Here is a 17,718-nt window from a genome sequence, read left to right as displayed (position 1 = left end):
TTGCAGGAGAATCTTATTTACCAAATACGGCTCGAATTGGTCGAGGTGTTTATCAGAAATGAATTATCATCCAAAAGTGGGCGGCTATGCCTATGATCTGAAGTCATCGCTTAAGATTTGACTGCTTATAAACTCTTCCTAATGTTTACCTCTGGATACACCTGCAGTTCTTAATGTTTATATGTACGTATGTGCCCTTGAGTGTTCACGAAATTATTTTCGAACACAACTGAAGGCTACAAGGCCGACTTGCATAGAATTTGTTTTTGCGGTATTTACCACAACATTTGCTTGAAATTGTGCATGACTTAGCGGAAATTAAACGAAAACTTTGAATTTGGCGTGATTTACTCAGTTGCTCCCTTGAGAAATCTTTTTTTCTTGAGAAAAGTGCCTGTGTATTCGTTCGAAATGCGCCGAATCATGTCAACTCCGCTGAGTAGGTGGAAGTAGGAATTTATCATAAATATACCATATTTAATGGAAGGCGAAAGGGTTTCATCAGGCCTAGAAGTTTATTTGTGTATTGTATTGAGATCTTGTACTATCGAATATTTTTATTAAACATTTCTACAATTCTGACCGATCTAAGGAAATTATTTGGTGTTTCGTGATCGTTAAGGAATTTCGTGGAGGGACTCTTAAACTCAATACCTTTTGCAAGTGTAAGCTTTTGTGTTAGGGCACTGAGTAAGCTACTTCTAACTTCCCATTGGCACATTAGCATTGGCTAGTGGCCAATATTTTTGCCAACTAAAAATTTGTTTGACGAAGCTTAGATGCTAACTTAGGTGAACGCAAATTAAAATTGTATAAACCCAAACTTTTTACTTTTATCCATTTTGTTGTCACAAATAATTAATTGAATTCACCCTAATGTCCATAATTGATTTATTCAACTTTTGTGCGGCTTTGCGTTCGGCATTGTTGTCTTTGGACGACCGCAGCAGCGGTAATGAAATTGTTTTAGTTTTTGTTGCTTTTGGCTGCTTATTTCTCATATTCCGCTTAGGGGGGGATAATCCGAATGTCTTACTCGCTTAGAGCAAAGGGATAGGTCAAATGTTGTCGAGATCAAAATTGAAAATATAAACAAATATACTCGAACACTTTTTTGTAATTATCTCCCTAAAGTTAGCCATTGTTTTTTCGCATCGCTTTCAATCTTAGTAACGCTGACAGCTGTCAGCGAGAATGAGCTTCGACTGAGTGTTGTGGCCGATGAACCGAACGCAACCAATTTCAACTGCAGTGATGCGACATTTCCATTGGCCATATTAAAACAACATGGCTCACTGACTGAATGCTTGGACTATTTGCTGTTGTTGCTTATCAGGCGCTTCGGTACTTTGTTATTGGTAGAATATGAATCTCTTTGCATTTTGATAAGTCTAAAGTTTCGCGCTTGTGGATCGGTATGAAACTTCTTTGGTTTATCTGAGTCATTAAAAAATATTATTTGCAAAAGTAATACAAAAAGGAAAGTAACTTAACGAATTCATTTGTATTTAGGTTATGCTCCATATGACATCGACTGATTACACTGTATGGTGAGTGGAACCTTATTAAAGAATTTACGTTCCGCAATGCTGTTGGAATTGTGTGTTTGTGTGTTTATGCTTTCCTTTTGAGCAAACAAATTTGACAAGCTTCGCTTGATTGCCGCTTGTCATTTGTCAACCGTAATTTGCTCATTTGCCCACAATCATCGCCAACACGGGTAATGTCAAGGCGCGGTGCCGTGCATTCCCCTTCGCCACTTTCGAGTCGACTTACCGAGGTACATACGTATATTCGCAGCCATTGGCTGAACCAATAGCGCTTCCGAACAAAATTTATCTACTGAGGGCACTTGTTCAGCACTCTTCAGCAACGAACCGTTATGAGTGCGGATCGCCGGGTAGCGAAGCACTCATAAACAGTAACTGGATGCTGGCGCAGCTTTAAAGGCAGTGAGCCGCTGTAGACTCCTCGCACGCTAAATTGGTAATGTGATGCTCGGCAACCAGTCATTGAGCTCACAGCTCAATCAATCAATTGAAGTCCTTTCAACTTTGGCACGACCTGAAAAGAGCGCAATGGAAATATACGTGCTATATGCATGGATAAGTGTATCTATATATGCAAGTGTGTGTGAAAGTAAGTAACGCCAATATTGACGCGTGTTTGCATCCGAGCATGTACATATATCCAAGGAATTGACGAATCAAGCAATTAGAGCAGATGCGTGTGTGTGCTAATTGAGGTGCCTATTTATAGTACTAATAGCAAATCCAAGGCTGCGAACCATATAATAAAACTGGTGAATTATACGATTTTAATTCGTTTTTCGCTATTATTGGGAATCATATCTGCCAAGTTAAATGGAACCACTTTTTGACAGTCAGCAAAAGCAGAACTATTTCATTTATGATGGGACTCTACGTATATACCCTTTGCTTTATTTTAGCTATGAAGCAATTTGATAGAAGTCGTCATCGATTCACCATTTCTTGCTATCTTTAGGACCTGCTACCTTGTCAAAAAAGTCCATGTAAAAAGCAACAATAAAAATAGCGAGTTGAGTTCTATACAAGAGAGTATGCGGATACTTCGTTGAAGTGTATGATCGCTATCCACTAACGCTTGGCGAATCAGCTACAAGTAGCTTATATACATATGTAGATCTGCTGGAACGACTTTTTATATTATCGTGCACAGCAATGTTAATCTGCAACATGCTTGAGATGCATTAACGATTTCTGAAAAGTAAATTTAACGAACGCAAATTCCTTTATGACCCACTAAATCGCGTGGAAATGAGCACTTGTGGACATATTTGGTTTGGCATGCAACTGTGCACCTACACAACCCAAAGTAGTTCCTCTGCGTTTTTGTTGGAGTCATTACAACTAATTGAAATGGAATTTAAATGCGGCAAATGAAATGCGTCGGCGGGTAGCGAAGAGAGGAGAAATTAAGTAAAAAACAGTGACGTATATCTGTGAGTTCTACCGTTTGCGTGTTTGTTAAATTGTGCGCCGGTGGTTTTAATTGCAACATGCAACGCTTCATTAAACATAATGCCTGAGTGGAATCTTAAGCTTTTACTGAATTTTCCATTTGCCGTTTACTGCATGCGTCCACATTTGTTGCAGTTGTTATTACACGTGTCAGAGGCATTAAATGAGCAGTCAGAATATGGGTAGAATTTATAGTTGCACAAAAGTATGCACAAACAAATGCGCATCAACGAGCCATGCAACACAACTACAACACATTCATACGAATAAACGTGTGCCATTAGTTGGTCTGCAAGAAGCCTCATGGTGGCACACGCAGACACACTTACATGATATGCGTGTGTTAGTGCAGATGTTATAAATTATTTTATTCAGTGCTGCTGGCCAAGGTTATACTGAGTGTGTGTTGCTGATAGCAATGCTTTGATTTGAGCAAGTTTATCTTATTTAATTGTAAGCAATTTATAAAGTGAATTTGATCTTGGGTGTAACATTTCTTAGCAAGCAAGCTCTCTAGCGTCTAATGCCTCAGCACATTTGTACATCGGCCGTATATAAATCTTTAAAGAGTTAAATGTATGCGTTAATACCAGTGATTCATGTTGTGGGATTTTGTTTTCCTATTTACTCAGAAAATTATCAATTTTAAATTAAAGAAAACTTTATCACATTTAACATTTCTTTCATACGAGTATATGCACTCCATCTTCGCGACTTGACTTTTGAGAAATTACCAATTCTCCATATTATTCCAAATTGGGCTTTCACCGGCACACTCTAAATAGTCTCATACAAACCCAAAAATGTTTCCAAAACTATAAATACTTTATAAATCCGACCATGTGTTGATGTAGCTAATGCTTCAGTTAGTGACCGACGTTTCGATCTTTCGTACTTACCGCCCGTATGAAACGAAATTTGTCCAAAGTTATGCCCGTAGCGACAATGTAGAAATCAGTTGTTCTCTTTTGTTTTCATTTGATTAATGTCGCCATTACTCAATATGTTTACATAGTTTTGCACACATCTAGTTATACTCTCGCAACCTGTTGCTACAGAGTATAATAGTTTTGTTCACCTAACGGTTGTTTGTATCACCTAAAATTAATCGAGTTAGATATAGGGTTATATATATATAAATGATCAGGATGAAGAGACGAGTTGAAATCCGGGTGACTGTCTGTCCGTCCGTCCGTCTGTCCGTCCGTCTGTCCGTCTGTCCGTCCGTCCGTGCAAGCTCTAACTTGAGTAAAAATTGAGATATCTTTATGAAACTTGGTAGACATGTTTCATGGTACCGTGAGACGGTTGGTATTGCAGATGGGCGTAATCGGACCACTGCCACGCCCACAAAACGCCATTAATCAAAAACAAATAACTTGCCATAACTAAGCTCCGAAATAAGATACAAGACTGTTATTTGGTACACAGGATCACATTAGGGAGGGGCATCTGCAGTTAAAATTTTTTTTTAAAAAGTGGGCGTGGTCCCGCCTCTAATAGGTTTAATGTGCATACCTCCTAAACCGCTAATGCTATAATAACAAAATTCACTGGAAGCAAATGTTTTTAGCACTTCTATTAACGGTGTGAAAATAGTTGAAATCGGGTGGCAACTCCGCCCACTCCCATATAACGGTACTGTTAAAAACTACTAAAAGCGCGATAACTCAAGCACTAAACACGCCAGAGACATTAAATTTTATCTCTGAGATGGTATAAGATGACTTTATAGGAACCGCGTTCAAACTTAGACAGTGGGCGTGGCACAGCCCACTTTTAGGTGAAAACCCATATCTTGAGATCTGCTTAACCGATTTCAACCAAATTCGGTGCATAACGTTCTTTTCATGTTTCTATGTCATAGTGCGAAAATGGGCGAAATCGGATTACAACCACGCCTATTTTCCATATGACACCATTTTAAATACCACTTGATTCTTTCACTTTCCACTATGCAAATCAAGCAACAATGATTATATCGGCGTAAAACTTTGCGTGAATAATACGTTTAAAGTATGCCACCTTGTGACCAAAAATTTTCTAAATCGAACCAAAACTGTTCAAGCCCCTAAGTACTAAATATGTGGACCCCAGTGCCTATAGTTGACCTTCTACCGAAAATATCAGTCAATCCACAAAGAAATCTCAAACGAGTATACCATTTGACTTTGCGAGAGTATAAAATGTTCGGTTACATCCGAACTTAGCCCTTCCTTACTTGTTTTTTAATTATAATTTTTCAAAATGTGAAAAATCAAAACTAAAATCCAACTATTAAAAATAGTCTATCTATTTATAAATAATTGTGTTCGACTGTGATTTTGAGTCAGTTTAAGAATATTTCAAACATATTTAAGATTTCTTTTTTATTACTACAAAATATCGAGACTGACAACCCTGTGTTGTGAGAGAGCAATCAGCTGACTCGTTTCTATGGAAAACAACCAATTTTCGCAGATTTTCGCGTACACGGTCGGTAGAAGCGGTGGTCTGTAGGTCGTATCAGCTGATTCGGTTTATGGCTTTGCGTCGGTTACTAACTGAAGCGTAAGGTATACATATTATAATAAACTATTCAATACAGCGAAAATATTATTTAAGAATAAAGCCGAAAACGTTACTGCCTGTATAAGACCCCAAGGGATTCTACTTGAGATTTAATTTTGAAATGATTTTCCATTTGGAATTTGATTGAAAATTAAAATTATTTTGATTTTTTTTTTGAATTTCCAACACACGCTTATGTTTAGAAAATCATTTTTTATTTTAATTTATGATTTGTTTTAACATATTTGAGACAACTACTATCCTATCTTTTAATTTGGACTAAACTGGACACTGTGTGCTATATTTTACTAAAATAGGTTCAGGCGTTAACCCCCGAGAAAATGTGAAACGTAATTGTTTTATACATACATAGATATAGTTAGTTGAAATGCTCGAATCTCCTATGATTAGACTCGCTAAACGAGTTGAGTGAGTAGCAGATGACGCTAATATAAATATAATCGTGTATTTTCACGTCATGTGTTGGTGAGCAAGCTCATACAAAATGGACTTCGGATAGCTGGATCAGATGTGCTCAAATAAAAGTTAATTTGCTAAATAAACATTAATTAAACGCGATGTAATAGTGCACCGCATTAGAAAACACACATGCACATTTCCACACACCTACTTATTCTAAAATGTAACAAACATATGAAGTCATGCCCTCTCACAATCAACAAAAACCGCTCTACTACAGCAGTTGCACAAACCGCAAAGTTCCCAAACCAACTGACAAAGCGTATCCCCACATATGGTGTATACATGGCAAATGAATAAATGCTGCTGAGCAACAAAGCTGCAGGGCAGATGAGCGCGGGGTTGAGTTGAGGGGGCGACGGGAAACCTGAAGCTTTAAAATTAAATCAAAGTTAAGTAGGTGGTAAGTATGTTGGAAATTGGCGATGAAAGCCATAGAGGTGGGCGTATCAATTATCTTCAGCATCGAAGCCAAAACGATGCGTGGCGTATACGTAACCCAATCTTCCTCTATAATGCCTTACTTGAGGGAAAATGATCTTTGATTACAGAGTGGATTCCAGAAAATATTGGGATTATCAAATAAATTAAAATTATAAGTTATCTTCTATTTATGAAATTAAGAAGATTATTAAATCCTAATATATCTACGGTGCAGTTAGAAAATCTGACGGTATTCATACGGCAATGGATGGGAGTGGTATGAATCAAATTTGGTTCCAATTGCTTATGTAATTTGTGGGTTCTGAAATTTCATTGGGAAATATTTTTTTTTTTTCCACTTTTGAGATATCGTTTTCAATCATCCGTGATGAAAGTTCGCTGCTTCGTATCTTTGACGAACCCTTTCCTCATCAAAGCAATTCGAACAGCAACGGAAAACCAAACAAAAATAGAGAATGAAAGACCGGCATCCCTCTGTGATGAAAAATCGCTTAATGTGCCACTGTAATAACAAAAACAAGGCGCAGTACACATATATATTATATTCATATACATATATATATATATATATATATATTCTATATATTATATAAAAATTATTCGGTTGATTGTACAGCGAAAACCACAAAATCCGCCTGTTCTCTCCCTCGACGCACAACAATTGCGACCTTGTTATTAGATATTCAATATCTTTTCTCTCGCCCTGCAATGTGTTATGTACGCTTTACATAAACACAAATAAATTTGAATGCAGAAAAAACAAATGCAATGTGCACTGAATCAGTGTGTGATTAAGCCACCAGTTTGAGACACCCCCTTTAATTTCATACTGCTCTAATGCAAAACTGTTTACTCGGCATAGATATATACTGGCGGAGTGAACGCCGTATCGATGACTCCGTTGCCCTCAGGGGGAAATGTAAAGCCTTATGGATTAATGTGTGAATATACATTCCGGATTTGTTATCGATTTTTAAAAGTTCCAGTTTTCACTAATAGGTACCCTGCACATCCTAACATTTAATCATTCGCTCCGACATCTACATTTCGTTAAATGCGAATACTTTCTTCTCAATTCAACGCATCAATGAAACACATCTTGTCTCTTCTTAAATGATGCTTCCACCACCTCAAATAAGGTACGGGGCTGCCTAAAAAACGAACGAGTTATTTGGTTCAACTGCAACTGGACTGTAATCAAAAGATCGCCGAGGATATCTCCATATATTCTAAAAATTCTATTTTATCTTGTTACAATACAATCCGCTGACTGCATATATTTGTTGGATCCTGCTCGAAATCGCCGCCCTTACGCCTTTGATTCACACTTATTTTTTTTTTGTTGCATATAAATAATAATTATAATTGTTAATGTGGCGATGTTTCCAAAAGCCAACAATCAAATAGCAATCAGTCAAAAAGCTAATCGGCTGTCTGGCCCCAAACTGAATAGAATGAGCAGCGTATAAATTTACTCAACAATAGTGTTTGTTTATAAACATTTGAAGCTTTAATGCTAGTCAATTAACATTAGCGAATTTATGGACGGGAAGTGTTAATTCGAAACTTGTTATTGGCAATTATTTGATGAGATAAAAGCAATAAAACGTATGCTTGACCAATTCAAATGACAGATGCGATTGATCTTCAAATCTCACTAATGAATAACTAATAAATTCACATATGAGACCTTGCTTGGGCACAGACTGGCCTGCGTTGGTAAATGTGGGCGTGTGTCCACTTGGTGAGTTGTTGGTTCCTAACAGGGTCAGGGATTATAGAACGAAACCAGTTAGCAGAAGAGCTAATAAATAAAATAATTCTCGGAAGTTAATGAAACTTTAGTCTATTCGATTCAGAGTTCGTACCGAATATTTATTCTGTTGTGTTTTAAAGCGAGATCGGTTCACACTGGTGATATTTTTTCTTAGCATCTCACTTTCTACTTATTTAAAGAACAGAGATCAGACAAAATAAAGGTGTGTGCGCATGTGGTTGTGGCAGTCGGCTGTCGGCTGTCATCTCGCTTACCAATCTATTTCTGCTTTTCTTGTTATTTCACTAAATTTTCTGTGATTTATGCACTTAAGTAAACTTATGCTCGCTGCTCACTGATATATATTATTTTTTTATATTTATTTAAATGGAAGTACTTTAATACTCCTGCATACATTTTGATGAGTAAATTTTCATTCTTTTAGAGTTTTGTCGTGATCGGCTATACTCTATTTTATCTAAACCATCTCAAAGACAGTGTGGCAAAGTTTTTAGTCATGGATAATATATATGGTATAGTTCTTTCATGAAACAGTTTTTGACGATTGCTCACGAAAGCCATCTCAGACTAGTTAAAGTATGGTTATGTTGAGGCAAACGGAACGTATGGAACGTTTTCTTATGCTCTATAATGAGTCTGTGTTCATGGTTAGGTAATTGCATTTCTGAACTAACGATAGTATGAGCTTTTATTTTACCTTTAACCAATTTTTAGAATCACCCTAAAGTTCAATTGGGGCAACTCCGATACACACAATTTATATCATCTATTCCTTCTTCAATTTTTTTGAAACATTAACCGCTTTTGGTCGATTGGAAATTCTTCGCTGAACGTACATATATATTATATATATAATTTTCCAATTTTTCTAGTCGAAAATATCAACCTACGTTTTCGGTTGGTATGAATGTTCAGCTCAAAAAAGAGAGATGAGAAAAGAAGACTGCTTAAGCGACTTTATTTTATGTTCGTGAGTACACAGCTCGGCGTTGCAAATGTGTTTTTTATTATTTTTATGCATTCGGTTTTTGACTGTTACAACTGGCTCTTTTTCTTTTCATTTTGTTCAACTTCATTGAATTTGTGATTTTTGTATTCCATTTTATGATAATTTCGACGCGACGTGCCATTTCGCCGAATAATCGCTGCCTGCGAGCACTCATCAATTTTATGTGTATTTATATTTGCATCAAATCTCGCATTATTTTTGGCAGTCATGATTGATGTTTTTAACGGATTTAGCGGAGGTTTCCCTCTTCCTTTTGGAACCACTAAGCGAGTTCGCCCATAAATTCAATCAAGTTAATTATGAAGTGAACGCGAAAAAGTAAAAAAGAGATCGAGTCGTAAATTTGCAGCTGCGAAATCATTGGGTTCGTCGCACTCACTTTTAATTGATGCAAATGGAATTTAAATTTCATTTACCGAAAACACTTGCGACTGGATTTGTTTGCTCTTTCTTTTTCAATTCATTCATGCATTAATTCGTTAGACATGCCGCGGCGTCGTTTTATGGTAAAAATTTCAATTTTTCAGTGCTTTGTTTAATGAAACGAAACTCATAGCTCAGCAGCTTTGTTGTATAAATATTTGACGCGCATCAGCATGTGAGTGGCTAATCAAGGCCGATGAGTAGAAGTGTGCCATTGAATTCAATTATTAACATTCATTACTTCATACATAGTATTTGGATAATATTGTATGAGTGCATGAGTTCTTTGATATCACTCTGTGACGAGGTCAGTAATTTATGACTATAGAACTTTTATAATCTCCCACACTATTATTTATGAAAACGCGCTTAAAATATCTTCAAATATCAAAATGATTAAAATGATGAGACGAATTGATTTTCGGTGCCTGACACAAAATGAAGGCGAATATGCGGTTTAAAAAGTTTAGACGACGAGACGACCTTAGTTCGGCTTGCTGATAGGTCCCTCCATTTGTGTTTGCTGGTAAAAACCAGATTTTCGTGGTTATTAAAAACTTGTTAGTTGTTTTGTTAAGTTTAACCTAGGATGTGGTTTTCACCTCGATTCATCGGCTAGTACTCATGTACTTGGCTATAACGGTTATGTATTCAAGCATAAATATTCTGATGAACGTGCGTGTGTATGTGTATTTGTGATATTCAAGATATTTAGACGCTAATTAAAACTACTGTGAACTGTCTTGGCAGAGCAGGGGCGCTACACTTCTCATGAACAATGTCAGAAGATCGTTTTGAACATACCAAAATACGAGTACATGCATATTTATACTTAATTATGTTTATATACACAATTAATGTAAGTCTGTCTATGTAAATAATAGTAGTATAGAATGCCCCGCTGGCATTTGGAATTGCACACTTACCGCCGCGTTTGTGAAAACATTTCAGTTCCTACTTGCAGTTTGTTGTGGTGAGGTTAGGTGAGAGGGGTGCGGGATGACTCAGGCGTTGGTGGGCATTTCCAGTGCACTGCTATGCTCGCTTAATCATTTGTTTGCATATAGCAACAACATAGTCATCATCACAACAACAACTAAAGCCGCAAAGTAACAATGAATAATGCAAATGCTTAAATTAGCAAATTAGCGCTTAATAGATTAATTCACTCGACTGTTATTAGTTTCTTAGAAATGTGAACTCATAAAACACCAATAGAGTCCGCGTACTGAATGCGGAATTTATCAATATTACACATAAATACCGTGCATATTCGAGTATTCATTTACATGTGTAGTTGTAAAATTTGAAGTGTGCTCCCGAGCATTTTCAACATGTGGTAATGACCAAGTAATCTGATTAACTGTTGTTTAATCAACTAAGTATGAATAGAGAAATTATTGAAAATATAAATATATGATAAAATTCACATTCGAGTGCTCTAATTAGAGTATTGATTACTAAATATTGGTAATTCATTCGGAAAGTGAAGCGTTGCGAATGCAGAGAATTGAGAAGCATTTGTCTTTAAGAGACGACAAATTGTTTTGCTTTCTTCGCTTCCTACGCTTTTACAATTTGTCATTTCTCAATGCATTAAAATACCTAAGCTGGTCTGAATATACTTCCTTTTTATTTCAGTGTTGGAAGAATAGAAGTATTAATTTTTTTTTGAATCAGCACAGCCAAGGAAATAAAACAAAGCAAATAATTGCTAATATGAATTTGAAATATCTTCGAGTGTTATTTCAATTAATTTTCGTCTCTTCTTTTAAGTTCACGAAGTTGCTTGAATTAATTGCTCAAACAAAAACCAAAATCGGTTGCATGCTTTTATTGCGCTTTGTCTCCAAAAAGGCGTAGTAATGATTGATGTTAGATTTTATGAGCGTATGTTTTTTTCATGTCCAGTAATTCAAAACTATGCCATACCGGACCGAATATTTTAATATGAAAGTTTTTACCTCATGAAATCCATTCAAGGTTGAGAAAATTACTTATCTGATTTTCGTTGGTGTTACTATTCTATGGCATACGTACGAGTATAATGTACCGCCGTGAGGGGCGGTGTTATATAATTAAATGCTTGTCTTATTCTTCAAGAGTATTAACACTTTTTGCCTTCTAATAAATAACGATGGTTTTCGCAGAAAATTATGTAATAATATTTTCAATATACTTGATAATCATTTTCGAATAGATGTGCAAATTAAACTCAATAATATAAGCAAAATATTTTCTTTAGAAGAATTGGTTTACAAGAAACGATTTTTACCGTAATGGCATATAACACTTTATAAATGATATTTTCTGCATATACTTACGACGATGAATGCATGAAATGCATACTAAGCTCCCTGCTTCTCCATAATAGTACGGCTATTGGTATTTTCCCGAAGAGTATACATATACATATATATATGTATCTCGGTAGCAGTACTTAAGCAGTCGCCTTAGTCGTCGCTTTTTAACTAAATTATAATATTAATATCCATTTCATAGTGGTTAAAGTATCTGTACGTGCAGCGCCTGCAAATCGCCAATAAATGTCATTCGTGCACAAATATATAACTATGGCACATACTTACATATTTAGTTATATACCGTATATGTATCTTGGCTGCTGGCTACGGAAGAGGCATAACAGCTCAGCGAATATACAATCAGTATAAAACGCTGAACACATAGACGACGGCAAGCGACAGGCAGCATCTGTCAAATATTAACATACACACGTTCTTATGGACACAGTTATTTACACAACAGCGTGAATTGCAAATGCAAGAAATCATTTCTAATTTTGCCGACGACAATGGGCAGCTGTAGTGTTGCCACTAATATGTGAAATGTAAAATTGTTCAAAGCTCTAACAAGTGTAACGTTATCTTACGAAAAGAAGCATAAAATAGCTCTAATATATCATTTGTAATAACAATTGGTAATTCAAAACAAATAATTCCACGTATTTACTTATTTGCGCAGAAAACATTTCATTTTGAACTAAATATTGAAATTTCAATGAAGTTAGAAGTTTTAGTACGGCAACAAAGAAACTGTTTACATCAGCTGTTTGATATGTCGCTGCCGTCTTCAAAATGTTTAAGAAGCTGGCTTCAAGACGTTATTTGCCGACAAAAAACTCTGTCGTGCAGTCGTGTCGTGCTGTCGTCTTTGTGTTCAAAGCATTGTCGTGCGTGCCGCAATGTGCGTAACGACTGTCGCGTGTGCCATCGTCAAAAATACAACAACAACAGTAAGAAAACAAAAATTATCAATGTTAACCTGAACATAAACATAGCATAAACAAAGGCATCAGTGGCCATCGACAGTTATCACGAACGCTTACCAGCAGTGGCAATTAGACGGCAGTTTATGGCTATTACTAGATGTAATTTATGTTTGCCAGGCCATACTGACGCCCAAGTAAGCAACTAATATGCGTAAAGTAAGACAGAGAATGAACAGCGGACATACTTTATCTCTACTCTCACTAACCAGAGATTTTATAGCAATATAGCAACAAAATTTCTATTCCAGTAATTATTACATAGGAATACGACAGCACGTTTATTTTGGAAGCCTTTTACCCTAAACAACTCTTAACAATTTCTGTTAAGTCAGATTTTACTACATTTTCATATTTATTTCTTTACCAATGCTGCTTAAATTTTTTTTCATTTCTGCGTTTCTAGCATATTAATTAAGCAAACTGTCAGCACAATAAAGCATTTCAATTAGTTCTAATTAAGAATTTATCACCCGAAGAGAGCTTGGGCGATAGCAGGAAGTGAAGAAGGCTTTGGAGAGTACCAGTATGTGTCACTTATGCAAGCAGAGGATAAGTGCTGAAGTATTCATCTTCAACACAATGAAACACACTTCTTGGTCATAAGGTTCTTAAAGTGTTTTTGTGTGGTCATGTTGTGACTTTTTGTCGATACTCGACGACTTGCAAGCGACCACAAATTTATTCTGGAAGAGTTTTTTACATCACAGATGCTCGTTGATTTCAATCACAGATTCTACAAGTGCAACTGAACTTGAAGTTCTTCGATTCGATTCGAATTTTGTATTGAGTAATATGCAAACATATCAATGCATCAGAGTGACAGCTTTGCTCCATTGATTACTGTAATTTTATGAAATTACATTCAAGAAGCACCTCCGATCGGATTTCAAGGCTAAAGAAGACAAATCGTTTAATTAAAATTCTCTCATTTGCCATGCGACATATTCACAATGCTCTGTAGTTGTACTTAATGTCGGATTACTCGATTGTGTGCAAATCCGTATTCATCACTTTAGTCATCAGCAAATGTTGTCTTTGTCCCCAGCTGACAAAGCAAAATCATTTCATGATTACAGATCAACATTTGCTTGCATCATTAAATGTAAGATTTGTTGCATTGTGTGAGAATTGATGTGCGCGTCATTAATGTACAATTGTAAACGTAGTTGCAAACTTGTCGGTAAATGCACTAGTTCTAACCAGGAGCGGACCTCTGACATTCGAGAACAAAACTTTTGACTTTGTAAATGTCGATCCTTTCCCATGCATCCCTTCTTTTTGATAGATTGAAATGTTTCTAAAACTTGGTGCAACACAAAACGAGTTGAAAGTAATTTTTAGCTATTTAACAACTGTTTTCTTTGGAGATTGTTATATTTTAGGTACAATATTTTATGAGCTGATTGAACCAGCATTTTAATATTTTTGCCTCACGAAAAAAAGCTATGGAAACTCTGTGATTTCTGTTCATATACATATATCGATCTCATCAGAACTGAGGTATATAAAGAAGATTCTAGACATTTTATGTATTGCTTAATCCGAATCAAGATTTGTAAATTTTTATCTGGATTTCTTCTTCTTCTCTTTCTTCTGTGGGAAGCATTGTGTATAACCGTTATCACAACATCTGTCGAGTAAAAAATGACTGGTATACTAGTAATAGGCTTGTCAATGTTTGAATGTTCCGCTTGACAGCATCCATTTATGCTGCATTTCAGCACCCTGCAAGCTCTGCACCGAAATCACTAAAAGTACGCCCTCGTAGAATTATGCATATAAACGCCTAGGTAAACACACTTAACGCACGCAAATACTCACTTCACTCGAAAGTACAATAGGCGTGAGCACAATGAAACAATTACGAGCCCTCATACACATTTTATAAACATATTTACTCAAATGTTCGTACACATACAAGCACATACAAATGCATTTGTATGCTCTGATCACATAGTTGCCAAAATGTTGACTCAAGTGACGTTTTAAGCACTTCAGAGGCAGACGAAAACGAGCCGTACGCGCCGGCAAGCAGCCTATAGCGAGGCGAGCTCAGAGTCAAGCAGTCAAGTTGACAAATATGCTGAGAATTCTATAATGGAAATTCGATATGAAATTAAATTTTTTTTAGCTGCTTAACTGCTGAATTATTTGGCAAATTTTGACAAAGTGCGGTCGGTGTGAATGGCGGGGGTGGGCGGTATTTGGGATGCGAAAATTGTCAACAAATAAAGTGGAGGCAAAAATAATAAATAAACAACAATAGCGCACGTATACAATGATAAATAAACATCGAAAGCCAACAGCGAAACATATTTATGTGCATTTGTGCGTGTATGTGCTATATTTGCTCCACTAGTAGCCCACCAGTGAGAGCAAATAATGGCATAGACTCCGCTTCCCGCCTGTGGCGCGCTCAAATGCTGTTTACTCGGGAGTCGCCTTTTGTTTGTTTGCTCTTTTGTTACATAACACCGATTGACATATTAGGGATTTGAGTTAAATTACCAAAATAAACCATTGTTTAGATGCACATTCTTACCACATAAGGTGCTTCAGCTTTAAAGTTAGTTGGCAAATATACTAAATAAGAGTGACAACCACGCCTATGCCCCATCGCCCATAGTGCGGATTTTAGGGCTTGCTTTTGCCCTTACAATATTTAAAGTATGTGAAGACTCACTATATTAGCCTCTCTTGTTTTTCGGGGCTAACATGAGCATCGTCTTAAAAATATGGCAGCTATTTGTTCCTCAAATCAGGGAGGATTTAAGTGAATCCTTTCTGGATAAAAATAGTGAATGGTAAGTGTGTGCAATATTTTTATATGAAACTCTTAAAAGTGTCGATGGAGTAACTGTAAATTTGCGTTTCGTCGTTTATATGTTAACTCGGGCTGTTTAATATATTTCGACATTGAAAAATGTGGGCTACTATACAATTCATATGTGTCTCAGTGTAAAGAACTGAATATTAAATAAGTAAGGAAGGGCTAAGTTCGGATGTAACCGAACATTTTGTGTAATTTCCCTTAAATGTGGGCGGAGCCACGACCATCGTCCAATTTTTACAACGGCTCCCATAAAACCGTCTTGTACCGTCCTGGATGTAAATTTTAATATCTCTGAGGCATTTAGCTATTGAATTATCGCACTTTTAATATATTTTAACAAAACCTTTACATGGGGAGTGGGCGGTGGTGGAGTTAACTCAAGTTACCGCTTACAGACAGACAGACAGTCATGCGGATGTTAACTAGTCACGTTATCCTGATAATTTATGTACATATATATAGCTCTATATCTATCTCCATGTGGCAATATTTCCTTTCCATTTCTACAGATAACCTATATATTATCTTACAAACTATCTCATAGCTACAAACCTCTTTAGAATAACTTAAAACAAAAATTTATTAGAAGCTCTTTATACAGTTTTCGGTTTGATACAGTTTTCTTGTATGTATTTAAGGCACTGAGCAAATACATGTCTTCTGCAGCACACACAGAGTCACTTCAACTTTTCTGCCCTTGAAAGTTCTTCCAATTTTCTTTCCTATTCACTTTACTTCAACTTCATTAATCTTTCACTCTACTACTTTATGCGGACCCCAAATACCCTTCTTGTTGACTTTCCACATGATAGACGCATTGCAAATTTAATTTTTCGTTTACGCGCAATTCAATCGGAAAGTGTGTTATTCGCCTCTATGCTTCCTTCTGCTCAATTTCTGAAATTCTCTTCGCCCCAAGGACGCCTCGGCTAGCCTGCTATTTGCAACGGTTTCGTAATCATGTTTAGTTTGCTTTTCTAAGCAGATAAATTATTATTGAAGTATATGTCAAGCTCAAATAATGATTGGCCCTGACATTCATTCACGAAGATTTCCTTTACTGAGAAACCGATTTACTGCTCTGCGAGCATCAGTTTCTCCCACACATATGTCTATACATATATATACACATATATATACAAAGATGTTGACTTTTGTAAGGTGCGGTCTATTTTGTTAAAGTTAAGTGATATTCAAAAGATCAGTTTTCTCAACTTGGAATACATTGTGACCAGAAAGTTTCCGGAAATTGTCATTTAAACTGCCCCGCTGAATATTTTTTAGCAATTTTTTTTTAAGTTAGTAGCACTGTCCTTAATTACTGTGCCCAAAATTAGCGCGATCTGTTTACCAGTTTGTTTGCAGCAGCTGTTGAAATCAGGCGACCTCAGTAGTGTTTTGCTATTTTTACAATGGAAAAAAATATTGAACAAAGAATTTGCATAAAGTTTTGTGTTTCGAACCAAATTTCGTGTGCGGAATCATTGCGAATGTTAGAAAAGGTTGATGGTGAATCTATTTTATCGAAAACCCAAGTCTACGACTAGTACAAAGTCTTTAAGGATGGTCGAAAAACTGTCGAAGACATGTTTTGTTCCGGTCGTCCTTTGTCGTCTACCACTGACGATAACATCAAAGAAGTGAAGGAAATCGTGCTCGAAAATCGTCATGCAAGTGTTAGAGAGATAGCACGTAAGCTAAAAAAACGCGAGACGCGTCAATGCTCGGCTTCCTCCAAAAGAGCGGAATTTTTTGCAAAAAGACCGCACCGACCTGTAGTTGTGAACTTTTTGACCAAAAACTCCTTCATACCATCGATCAACCACCGTATTCACCGGATTTGGCACCATGCGACTTTTTTTGTTTCCAAAACTCAAGTTACCACTCCGTAGAACCCGTTTCGACTCGATT

General features: G+C 36.5%; 1 protein-coding gene across 1 annotated transcript in view; it reads left to right on the top strand.

The window, feature by feature from the left end:
- The window catches only part of LOC106618405 (Octopamine beta2 receptor), a 133,563-nt gene that overhangs the window by 45,993 nt on the left and 69,852 nt on the right, over positions 1 to 17,718 (top strand). The window lies entirely within an intron of this gene.

Source organism: Bactrocera oleae, chromosome 2 (assembly GCF_042242935.1).
Source record: "Bactrocera oleae isolate idBacOlea1 chromosome 2, idBacOlea1, whole genome shotgun sequence".
Classification (NCBI taxonomy): domain Eukaryota; kingdom Metazoa; phylum Arthropoda; class Insecta; order Diptera; family Tephritidae; genus Bactrocera; species Bactrocera oleae.
This window is presented reverse-complemented; position numbering and strand designations above follow the sequence as displayed.